Source organism: Haliotis rubra, unplaced genomic scaffold (genome assembly GCF_003918875.1).
Source record: "Haliotis rubra isolate DU_JTF1 unplaced genomic scaffold, ASM391887v1 Scf82, whole genome shotgun sequence".
Lineage (NCBI taxonomy): Eukaryota > Metazoa > Mollusca > Gastropoda > Lepetellida > Haliotidae > Haliotis > Haliotis rubra.
In genome coordinates this window covers 1,289,613-1,302,971 of record NW_025767546.1, presented here as the reverse complement: position 1 = coordinate 1,302,971, position 13,359 = coordinate 1,289,613, and the positions used below count along the sequence as shown (strand labels likewise).

At 41.1% G+C, this 13,359-nt stretch overlaps 1 protein-coding gene and 1 long non-coding RNA gene across 3 annotated transcripts in view; one reads left to right on the top strand and one right to left on the bottom strand.

The window, feature by feature from the left end:
- The window catches only part of LOC124261982 (cardiomyopathy-associated protein 5-like), a 117,369-nt gene that overhangs the window by 23,139 nt on the left and 80,871 nt on the right, over positions 1-13,359 (top strand). The gene's annotated exons all lie outside the window — the stretch shown is intronic.
- LOC124261984 overlaps positions 1-13,359 on the bottom strand; it is a 69,555-nt gene that overhangs the window by 14,272 nt on the left and 41,924 nt on the right. The window lies entirely within an intron of this gene.

Sequence of the window (13,359 nt, the reverse complement as noted above, 5' to 3'; positions counted from 1 at the left end):
CTGAATTATCCCCCTTTGTGAATTTATTATTGGAAATTTTGACGTTTGTGTTGTATGCACTTCAAATCTATGTTAGGGACTGTTCATAATTTATGGCTGGGGGAGGTGGTGGGGTGTGTGATGATGAAGCATGTACAATGTGACTGATCCCCCCCCCAAATTTATGTACAAAGTAAGTGATTCTCCTGCATGTCATGTACAAAATCAATGACCCCCTTCCCATATGTTTGTACAAATTTGATGACCCCCCCACTAGTACATGAGTACAAAATTGATGACCCCCCCCACATCCCCAGATCAAAATTTGTGACCCCCACCTTAAAATCATCATCACCCCCCTAGCCATAAATAATGAATGGTTCCTTATCGCTTAATTTAATGCAAGATTAGATTTAATGTGTTGATGGACCCTGTGATATTTTAAGCAGGAAATGTATCAAGTTAAATTTATCTGAAGGGGAAGTAAGATAAGAAATGACTTTCATAGTGATGCATATATGCAGATGTGATATAAGAGCCGTATCGTCATCTCATGGTCATGGTGACCATGTATCTTTGTTTCAAGTCATATGAAACTGTTGTCATGAGCATACTGGATGAAACAGGGGATATCAGCACTATCAGAAACACAATGACATGTCTGAGCTGACCTAATTCAAAGGCTTGGGGCATGTGAAAATGGTTGTAACCGGTGTTAAATGGGTTGGTTTAGATTTCAAACAAAATACAATCCTGTTTAAACCAGTTCAATTAATTTCTATCCAGTCAATCCTATTTTAGGATGAAAATTTAGTTTGTATTTCAAACAAATAACAAACCATGTAATTTCTGTTCAGTCTCAATACTTTTTACTGCAATTTAAAAAATAGGGAAGTATTGTCGACATGTTCATAAATTATATTGTTAAGACAAGACAACTTTGTTAGGAAACTGCCTCAACTCTTGAATGGTTTACATCATGTTCTTATTGAATGTTTTCATGCAAGTCCACAACTACATCATGCTGGTGTCATGTTACGGCTGTTGGATCTCCATCTGGAAAGTGGAGCCAGCACTCCTGGGAACAGTTCTTAAACTGTGACAGAACGAACTGATTCTAATGATAACAGCATCTGGCTGAGTCTTGAGACCTGTATCAATGCTAATTCGGGTACACCAAGAGAAGATTTACTAGGATTCATAGATATACATCTTGTGTGAAATTTGAAGCGTGCACAAAATCATGCATCATCCTGGATTAATTTTAATTAAAAATCTATCCTACAATCCCTCTCTCTCCCCCCCCCCCCTTCCATTAAGTGATGAGTGTGCAATTAATATAGATCTTTGTCCATTCAAAAATTACAGTAGTCTTGTAATATTTCTTCTGATAAACAAAAATTATATTCTTTTATGATCGTCTGATATCTGTGTCTGAAGGGAAATGTGTATATTTTAAGATGAGCATTTACGTTGCAATGGCCGATCCCGTGCAGCAATGCACTGATGAGATGATACAGACTTTCATTCTGTATCACATATAAAGAATGCAGGTCGTCAGCCAAGATGGCTGCACCTCGCTGAGTCAGGCAGCGATTACGTCTCCTTAAATCATCAACATTAAGCACAATTGAAACAATACAGCTCTCATTTTTTTTGCAAACATATTGAGATAGATGGATAACATTCATCTCTGTTTTTATGACGGATTTATTCAGATATGTTTCTGATGGAAATACTCACAGGAGCAACCTTATCAATTGGTATCTTCACAAATTTACATATTCTTGCCTGAAACACATGATTCCAAATGATTTGGTACCAAATTGAAAGACTATCTTCAACAGAATATGATCTTTCCTTCTGCTGTGTATTGATGAGACTGGATATTTGAGGAGATTAAGTTTCAAAGTTTCAAAACTGAAGAAAGAATGCTTTGTAACATATCTAAAGAGAGCCCATTGTCTTTGCTGCAGATAAACACTATCTGTGAATTGGTTTAGAGCAGTTTCACAGAATTTTTTTCTGTTAGCATAAAGTTATCATCAAAGTGCTGTACAGATCAGCAAACAGAATATGACCATGGTAATTGCAAGTTATTACTGAGAAATGAAATGCTGACACAGCTGTAGTGCTTTTATCTGTGGAGAGCTGGTCTCTTAATTTAATCAGTTGAGAAGGCCTGGATTTATTGTGAGCATCTGGAACGGTTTATAATGTGTGGCTGAGTAATACCAGGCAGTGATCCACCTGGCCCTGTGACCACAGGCTAGGATGGGAGACTGATTGGTGACAGGAGCTGGTTGCTGATTGGTGACAGGAGCTGGTTGCTGATTGGTGACAGGAGCTGGTTCTGGACAGGGATGATTGTGGACAGGAACAGGTTGTGGATAGGGATGATTGGTGACAGGAGCTGGTTGTGGACAGGGATGATTGGTGACAGGAGCTGGTTGTGGACAGGGGATGATTGTGGACAGGGATGATTGGTGACAGGAGCAGGTTGTGGACAGGGGATGATTGTGGACAGGGATGATTGGTGACAGGAGCAGGTTGTGGACAGGGGATGATTGTCGACAGGAGCTGGTTGTGGATAGGTTGTTGACAGGGATGATTGGCGACATGAGCTGGTTGTCGATATGTTGTGGACAGGGATGATAGGCGACATGAGCTGGTTGTGGACAGGGATGATTGGTGACAGGAGCTGGTTGTGGACAGGGATGATTGGTGACAGGAGCAGGTTGTGGACAGGGGATGATTGTGGACAGGAGCTGGTTGTGGACAGGTTGTGGACAGGAATGATTATGGACAGGAGCTGGTTGTGGACAGGTTGTGGACAGGGATGATTGGTGACAGGAGCTGGTTGTGGACAGGTTGTGGACAGGGATGATTGGCGACAGGAGCTGGTTGTGGACAGGAGCAGGTTGTGGACAGGTTGTGGACAGGGATGATTGGTGACAGGAGCAGGTTGTGGACAGGGATGATTGGTGACAGGAGCAGGTTGTGGACAGGTTGTGGACAGGGATCATTGGGGACAGGAGCTGACTTGACTTGAGCAGACTATTGACAGGAGCTGTCTGTGGAAGGGAGCTGGAGGTGTCTCTTTCTTAAGATAGTGACATTTTATACATGTGACCACAAGTATCTCATTGGGACAGTCATATGGGAAATATGTGGACATTTCTGACTGATTCCCTAATCTTACAATTCAGAGAAATTAATCACTAGCATAGTCATTGTCAGATTTGTAACTTGACTGAAATGTTACTAACTTCCATGAGTGGGAATGTGAGACCATCCTTAGTGTTAACACTCTGTGCTGCTACCTTGTATCTATCATCAGCTCTTACCACGTGTATATCAATCAAGTTCCCTTTCCCTCACTCAGTAAATGTTACTGATTTATATCTCAGCCAATGATTTTTTTCTATTTCACATGTCACCTAATAAGTTTTCCTATCTGAGATCTCATAAAAATATCCCTTTCTATTTCACATCTATCTGTGTAGAAAACAGTTCCCTTCCAGCAGTAGACTAACAACTAGTCTCTGAAATGAACATATTTTACTGAAAAAAGTTCATAGTAAAAAAAAAAAAGATATAATGAAAAGGAGCCCTGAGACTTTCTTCATTTTCAGAAGCTGAGGAAATCTAGATTTGCCACATTTTCTAGACTTGTGTGGGCTTTCTTGGATATATTTGCTTCAGGGTCTGTACGACAGACTATTCCAGCAGCTGATCCCAGCACTGCCCCATCTTGCTGCTCCTACTTGTGACATAATTCTGGTCTCACAGTGTTTGGCAGCTTGACACCTAAGAGTTTCTAGGACTTCAGTCCTGCCCTAGACAAATGCTTATAGTCACTGAATATATATAATTTTGATAGTAACAAACAAGCCCATTTAAATTGAAAAGGAGCCCTAGGGAGACCAGAGATTCAGAACCTGAGGAAATCTAGACTTGCTCAATTTAGGGCTTGGCAGTAGGGAAAATAATGTGGTTCAGGGACTGTGAGACAGACTTGTCCTGCCCCACAACCAAGGTCTCATGTTAGGCAAGCAAGTTTGTTCAAAATTGCTTCTGTTCACCCAGCAGTGAATGGGATAATATGGTCATATGACTGTTAACCTGCTAACACCTCACAGGCAGCTTGGGTTAACAGGGATAAACATGTCTGCACTTTGCACATAATTTGTCCAGGTACACTGAGCATCTATGAGAGGGATATCAGGTGCTCTACAATGTATTATATATTAGTTCTGGTTGTCCAGCAGTCCATCAACCATCTCTATCACTGCACCATCTTGCAGCTACTGCCTACTGGGGATGTAATGTTGACCTTCCACCAGCCGACCCCATCACTGCCCATCTAGCTGCTGCTGCCTACTGGTGATGTAATGTTGACCTTCCACCAGCCGACCCCATCACTGCCCATCTAGCTGCTGCTGCCTACTGGTGATGTAATGTTGACCTTCCACCAGCCGACCCCATCACTGCCCATCTAGCTGCTGCTGCCTACTGGTGATGTAATGTTGACCTTCCACCAGCCGACCCCATCACTGCCCATCTAGCTGCTGCTGTAATGTTACTGGTGATGTAATGTTGACCTTCCACCAGCCGACCCCATCACTGCCCATCTAGCTGCTGCTGCCTACTGGTGATGTAATGTTGACCTTCCACCAGCCGACCCCATCACTGCCCATCTAGCTGCTGCTGCCTACTGGTGATGTAATGTTGACCTCCCACCAGCTGACCCCATCACTGCCCATCTAGCAGCTACTGCCTACTGGTGATGTAATGTTGACCTCCCACCAGCTGACCCCATCACTGCCCATCTAGCTGCTGCTGCCTACTGGTGATGTAATGTTGACCTTCCACCAGCCGACCCCATCACTGCCCATCTAGCTGCTGCTGCCTACTGGTGATGTAATGTTGACCTTCCACCAGCCGACCCCATCACTGCCCATCTAGCTGCTGCTGCTGCAATCAGAGCACATTCACATGGATTGCTCAACGGCCTCCCTTCAGCCTCAACTCCATCATTTCCTAGTGCACAGAGAACAACACTTTCATCTGGATCTTCGAACATTGCTGCACTTCAATTGGAGATGTGTTACACTGTGCAAAGATTAAATGTACACAAGGCTTAAGTACATTTCCATGTCCTAATTGAGTCTAAACACAAGAAATTGGTATAATTTATGCACAGCTTCAGTTGTCTGTAATAGCTATTAGACAATAATTGAGATCATTGTTTGAAGGCTCGTAAACCCTTTCAACTGAAATGCCCCAAACAACATATGTTCATAAAGTTAACAATAAGGTCTGTAATCATGTTTAATATAGAAGCTTAACACCAATACTGAGTGTCATTAAGTAGCTGGTAGGAGAACAGCATCTCCTTACCACCAGCCAGATGCATTTCTTCAGCATCACAGCTTGAACATGTTTAAATGTATCAGCATTCCTGCAGTCTTGATAGGGATTCTTGATGGCAGAAAGCATTGACAGTTTGGATAAGAAGGTCTAAATCCAGGCAGCAGAAGAATTGGTTGTCAGGATAAATTAAAGTTTGTCTGTTTCACATTCCTGGAAGCTGATTCAGAATACTGGAGTGTTTGTTGTGTACACTGACTCAAGACAGAGTTAACTAAGAACATTTTACTGGCTTTAATTGGACACTTTTCTTACTGTTGATTTTTTACGGTTTCAAAACTGTTCTCTGTAAGATATTTTTGAAGGAGAGTTCGGGACTTGTATATCTTGACCGTACATTCCAGTGGTGACCCATATGAACATATTTCTTGGTTAACATAAAATGGGCAGTGATATCAGTTTGTATATAAGGACTGACTGACTGACTTACTGAGTTTGGTTTTACGCCGCTTTTAGCAATTTTCCAGCAACATCACGGCGGGGGACACCAGAAATGGGCTTCACACATTATGCCCATGTGGGGATTCGAACCCGGGTCTTCGGCGTGACAAGCCAACGCTTTAACCATTAGGCTACCCCACCGCCCCTTGTATATAAGGAAGTATTTATTACTAAGGTGTCATGAACTACAATGTGTGCTGTATATAGGTTCAGGTTAGACATCTTTCCCACCCACTATGTGTTCTTGGTACCAGTGACTAATATATTTAATTCCCTTCCTTCTCAAAGTAGTTACTTTCAAAGCCTTACCACCACATAAATATTTAGCCTCTTGTTTACAAATAATGTACCAGATAGCATGGAAATAATTTGCTATCATATATACAGCTTCAAACAAATCTAGAACATCTCTAGATTGTCCGAGGTCATTATACACATTTGTATTATTATATGTATGGTTACTCAGACTTATTATATATCATATTTAGGCCAGACCAATTTCATTTCTTGTTTTATGATTTTTTGCCCTCAGAAAACCTAAGGCAGGAGGGAAACAAGATATAATAAATCATCAGTCAAAGTAGTATTCCTTTTAAATACTAATTTTGCTTATGGCAATATATGAAGCAATCTAAAAGAAATGTTCATGTAGTTTACATTTTTGGTCAATAAAAACATTAGGATTTTATTTTTTGAGCGGGTGAAATTCTTCTTTTTTTTCTTAACCTTGAAAAACTACGACCGATGGATCTGTAAAACAAAAAATATAATTGGTCCGGCCTTATGTAGTTTATAGAATATTGTCACTGTTTCTACATGGAACTTTGCCCAATAAAATATCTGGTATGTTTACATTTATCATTCTTCTGGTGTGATTACCTCCAGTAAGTCTGTGGAATGATATGCGGTAATGATGTTATGCAACTGACAAATGTCAGTTTCAGCCAGTGCACCCCAGGTTGACTATGGCTGACAGCTCAACAACCATATCTGTGTTCTTTATCTGTGTAAACAGTCCTGTACTAGCACACACCAGCCAATCAAGTAGATCATTATGTCAATTTCATATAACTGTATCAATTTCCCTGTTACCCACTTGCTTGAGAGGTAACTACAGCTTCCGTGTGTGACTCACATGGTGTAGAACCATGATGAATGGAAGCTTCTCTCACACCCTGGTTTCTCATCTATAACACGCTGCTCTACACCACAACACACGCACCTCAACTACACACACACCACAGACATAGACAGCGCCACTCAGGATTATCTACCTCTGTTCAACTCCTTGTACAATACAACATTCCCAGGGCCAGGATTAAAGATAGGACCAATACTTGGTAATATTGCATTTCTCTTTTCTGTTAATTGTCAGTTACGAGTTCTTTTGTCTGTGACTATTTGTTTTTGTCTGTTACTGATACTAATTGTTATTTCTGTCAAAACACTAACATTTAGCCTCATTTTTTGAATTTGGTTAAATTCGCACTTCATATATTAAGTAGGCAGCGCAGCAAAAGTCTTCAATTTCTGAAACTATTATTGACTGTAAAAGGTTTGAATTTTGTGTGAATAAATATAACATTTTTCAGCAACAAATGTAAATTGAAGTGTTATCCTTTATTAAATGGATAAGTTTGAGACAACAGTTTGAGACAACAGTTGAAACAACAGTTGCTGTTAAGTGTATAATGGCTTCATGTATTGGCACACATGTAATCATTCACTAGAGCCGACATTGCTCCACATGTGTGTCTAACTGACTTTACAAATGAGTGTCTAAATTCTTGTGTTTTTTGTGTGAAAACAAAGTTAATACAAAATGCTTACACAAGTTTTGTAAAGTCAGTAAAATACACATCTTTATTACAGAAACATCTTTATCCTTATGAACCACCCATTAGAAATTGAACTGATCTGATCGCCATCAGTTGTTGAATGATGTAGACAACCATCAACTCAGGTTGTGTTGCTAGTGTGGTATCATTCCAACGTTAATATTCACAATAAGATTGGAAGGATGTCAACAATGCTATACAGATAATGTAAACTATATGCTGTTAATGAGACAGGATATTTTCCCAAGTGATAAGCAATAACTCAGTTATTACTAGCCCTATGGGTAATAAACAGTGATATCAACATGCATGGGTAATAAACAGTGATATCAACAGGCAACATCATTCATTATTGGGGACATAAAAAACTGATTAAACTCTTTGTCTTACAAAACATATTAAGAATCAAATGGCCAACGGGGTTTGTTTGCCAACAACAGAATCACAATACAACTTTAATAGTTGCATGACAGTAGCATTAGATCTGTCCTGTGTCTTGATGGATGGTGGTGTTCATGTGAGTCATACACCATTTTGTAGAGGATGCTGGGCCAGTGAGATTGATGTCAACATGATGGAGAATGGCTATTATATCGCAGACTATGGCAGTAAACTGGATGTTTGTGTCAGTGATTCTGATTGGTTCAAGTAGTCTGAACAGACCATTTTATAGAGAATCGGATTTGATGGATTGTCTCCTGTCTACAGAAATTGTCTCTGTCTATTCACTTTGAAACTACTCCATATATTTCATAGTTTGAGTCATGGTTAAAGTTCGGTTTTAAAATGTATTTTCAGGTTGTTATAGGATTAAGACAAATTGGGGCAATAGCATACAATAGGTCCCTAATCGTTCAATTTGCAACCATTGCTGGAATATTGCATAAGAAATTTGAAAGATATGGAAGACGTGATTAAGTATGATTTATGCATCTAAGAAGATGAACATGTTGGGTGAAATTGATTTGTGATTGAAACTTATATGTGATAGGGATATTTCTTCCAACAAACTGTATGATGTATATGATACATATCTTCCTGTTGCATGTCAGTTGTGTACTTATCATCAGGACTGTCGTGTCGGGTTCCTGAAGCTGCTTTAGCCTGGAAGACTTTACACTGTTTTATTGGACATATTGATCCAATGTGATCCTGCTGAGTCAGGAGCTTGATGTAAACTCCACACTCCATTCCCTGTGAGGAGTCCATTGAGTGCTGGCCACCTGGTGTCAGCCCTGCATGCTGCAGCAGTAATCCAATTTGCTTATGTAACCATGGCAACGCAAGTCCATCATCTTCAAATTTGGAGTCAATTTCCAGCAGCCTAAATCAAATGATATTTTGTGGGGTTTTTTCCAGGAAATGTGTGTCATGTAGGACAGTGTATTGTACAAGGGGATTGTACAAAGTGATTGTCTGTAGGGGAGGGATGTTATCTTTAGGGTAGGGTTGACTTGTCCATTCCATCTGTTAGCTTGTGCTTCATCTCAGATTAATTGGTTTACAGTAGGCTACCAACTTATGTTTAGCCGAACCTATTTCACCCAAGATCACCTACTGCCATTTCCTTTTTCCAAAGCCTCACACACTTCCCGGATCTTCTTAAAGGCGACACAATGAAGCTTGCACTCTAAGTATAGGTCAACTCAACTATCCATTATCCACTATCCTTACTGTGACAGAATTGACTTGTTCTTCTAAAATGAGATCTAAAAATCATATTGCATGGTCTAACAGCTTGGTGAATGTATGAATTATATACAAAAAAAATTTTGTTGCAATTATGTCCACTCTGGTGTATAATTGACATTGCAGATGACAGTTTTTATGTGACTTTATATTTAGATACAACCATTTTAAGAACCAGTAACTGTAAATGTCACTGTTTCTTGGAACATGTTACAATGATGAGGGAGGTACAGAGGTGGGCAGAATGGCATGGACGGATTCAGGAGCCAAGCATCTCCCAAACTCCACACCATCCTGCCTTGATAAGTCAGGGCAGTATCTGGAATCCTCCACCTTCTATGAGGATTCGTCACACTCAGGTATTTGCCTCACCTACACGTGGGCACCACTAAAGCCAAGAAGATACTCGACAACTAAGTGTATTATGAAATGGTTCAGAAGATGGAAGGAAAAGAGATATTTTAAGCCAGAGTGAATGGGTTTTTATGTTTTCAGAGTTCATACAATTGCTGCTGGCCATTGTCAGGACTGTTTGCCTCACAACTTAGTGTCCATGATGAGTTCGCTAAGTTCGCTAGCTGACATGTCAAGGTCATGAGTATTGTCTGAGTGAGTGAGTGAGTGTTGTTTTATGCCACATTTGGCACTACTCCAACAATATCACAGCGGAGGACACCACAACTGGGCTTCACACATTAACATCCGTGTGGGGAATTGTTCTCGGGTCCTCGTCATGGTGAATGCTTTAACCACAATGATACCCCACTGCCCCAATAAGGCGTTTTGTTACTGTCAGTTCATGTTCTAGATGGTGTGTTCAACGTGCATGTTGGACATTTTGTTTTAACTTTTAACAATATGGTGTGATAAAATTTATATTTTAGATGAGAGATGAAAGATGATTGAGTGAGTTGGGTTTTACACTGCTTACACCAATATTGCAGCAATATTACAGTGGGGAACACCAGAAACAGTCTTCACACATTGTACCCATGTGGGAAATCAAACTCAGGCCTTATGCTGGGAGTGAACACTTTAACCACCCCACCACCTCTTTGAAGGATGAAGGGGAGGTGGGGTAGCCTAGTGGTAAAAGCGTTGGCTCGTCACGCCAAAGACCCGGGTTCGAATCCCCACATGGGTACATTGTGTGAAGCCCATTTGTGGTGTCCCCAGCCGTGATGTTGCTGTAATATTTGTAAAAGCGGTGCAAAACCAAACTCAGTCAGTCAGTCAGTCAGTCTATGAAGGATGATGAAAAAGGTGATGAAGATAAAGTGACAATGATCATTAATGATGATGAACATAGAGTATCAGCAGTTTGGATACAAACAGACAATGTAGATGGTAACACAGACATACATACTACATTGACTAAAACTGAGTGGTTTTAGCATATGATAGCGTCAGTAGTCACCAGTAAGTGTTTTACTACAGTAAAGCTGTGATTGTGCAACACCATTATATCAAACCTGTGTATGACTGTGAACATCAAGGCTGTAGCAGGGTTATTTGCTACACTTATACTTCCTCTTATGTTGTAACATGTGCAGAGTATTGTCTGGGCTCAGGCCTGTGCCTCACAGGGCCGGGTTGTGAGCAGACCAGGGGTTAAGCCCCTTGCCAGCTGCAGTGGGTTACCATCAAACCCAGGATAACTGAAGTTACATCAAGACTCTAGTCATCAAAGCAAGCTTTTTCCCCCGTCAGTAATCCTTGTGGTGTGGATTGCTTTAACCAAATTATCACAGTATCTATTACTGTTTTGGGTGTAGTTGGTGCTCTAGCAAACGATGTGTAACAAGCTTGGTCATTTTACCAATCACTGAGAATGTTAGAGGTCTTGATTTGTCTCTTTTCAATTGCTTTCTTAGAAATTACTTCTGAGATGAGGGGTGTTCCAAACTGTATGTGCTGTTGTTTGAGCTCAGCAAAGTGAGGTCATGTTTTGATGTTGTTCCTTGGAACTAGCAGAGCTTCTTAGTATTACAAGGGGCTAGAAGAGCCGGTTGGTTTCCTTGGGATAGCAGGGTCAGGTGGTGTTATAGTGGGTTAGCAGAGTCTTGGGTGTTCTGTGTGGCTAGTGGGGCTAGATGGTGTTCTCTGGGGATAATAGAGCTAGGTGGTGTTCTTACTGGCTAGCAGAGCTGGATGGTGTTCTGTGTGGCTAGTGGGGCTAGATGGTGTTTTCTGGGGATAATAGAGCTAGGTGGTGTTCTTAATGGCTAGCAGAGCTGGATGGTGTTCTGTGTGGCTAATGGGGCTAGATGGTGTTTTCTGGGGATAATAGAGCTAGGTGGTGTTCTTAATGGCTAGCAGAGCTGGATGGTGTTCTGTGTGGCTAGCCGAGCTGGATGGTGTTCTGTGTGGCTAGTGGGGCTAGATAGTGTTTTCTGGGGATAATAGATCTAAGTGGTGTTTTCTGGGGATAATTGAGCTAGGTGGTGTTCTCTGGGGATAATTGAGCTAGGTGGTGTTTTCTGGGGATAATTGAGCTAGATGGTGTTCTCTGGGGATAATTGAGCTAGATGGTGTTCTCTGGGGATAATAGAGCTAGGTGGTGTTCTTACTGGCTAGCAGAGCTGGATGGTGTTCTGTGTGGCTAGTGGGGCTAGATGGTGTTGTCTGGGGATAATTGAGCTAGGTGGTGTTCTTAATGGCTAGCAGAGCTGGATGGTGTTCTGTGTGGCTAGTGGGGCTAGATAGCGTCTCTAGGGATAATTGAGCTAGGTGGTGTTCTTAATGGCTAGCAGAGCTGGATGGTGTTCTGTGTGGCTAGTGGGGCTAGATGGTGTTTTCTGGGGATAATAGAGCTAGGTGGTGTTCTGTGTGGCTAATGGGGCTAGATGGTGTTCCCTGGGGATAATTGAGCTAGGTGGTGTTCTTAATGGCTAGCAGAGCTGGATGGTGTTCTGTGTTCTCTGGGGATAATTGAGCTAGGTGGTGTTCGGTGTGGCTAGCACAACCAGGTAGCGCCACTTGCTAGTCAGTTGAGGATGGTTCAAAAGGCGAGTTGAGCTTGGTATTAACTGGAGATGTAACATGCTTATTGCTGTCCAAATACTGCAGAACTGCTTACACAAGCAGATCAATAACTATGGCAAGTACACTAACTAGAATCTATTTTTGATAATTCCTTACCCTATTTCCTGGCTCTGAGACAAGACAAGGTCCAGCCATACTCAACAGACATACAAGGATGTCTGGAAAACAACTCAGCCATATATGTTTGTGTAACTGTAGATTTGTAAGTATAATGAGCTGCATGTAGCCATTACCTAGCCACATACAACCACATCTGTATAACATTTGCCTGGTAAAGATGTCTCCTCAAACAGATACCTGTTTAAGAGCCAAACATTAGAGTGAGTGAGTGAGTTTAGTTTTATGACGCACTCAGCAATATTCCAGCTATATGGCGGCGGTCTGTAAATAATCGAGTCTGGACCAGACAATCCAGTGATCAACATCATGAGCATCAATCTGCGCAATTGGGAACCGATGACATGTGTCAACCAAGCCAGCGAGCCTGACCACCTGATCCCGTTAGTCGCCTCTTACGACAAGCATGGGTTACTGAAGGTTCATTCTAACCCGGACCTTCACGGGTCACCAAACTTTAGATGAAATTCACCTTTTTAATCTCAGGGAGGTCTCTGGAAATAGCTATAAAAATATGAATGTTTCAGTAATATGTCCCATAATAGGTCTTTCCTCAACAATATAACAATATAGTAATAACTATATTTGGCCGTAGTCTGCTTTATGTACTTTTTATGAACATTTAAAGAAAACAATGTTAATAAGACTGATTTGTGTAAACAAACAAATTAATGAATATTCATGAAAGTTGATCTTGTGACAAGGCATAGTAAGAGTGTTTATGGATGTCACCTACTAGTATATGGATTGTCTTGGTCGATGTAATGTAGGTCAGAAGCATGTTGATGTCAACTTGAGCACACACATGTCTGTTGCA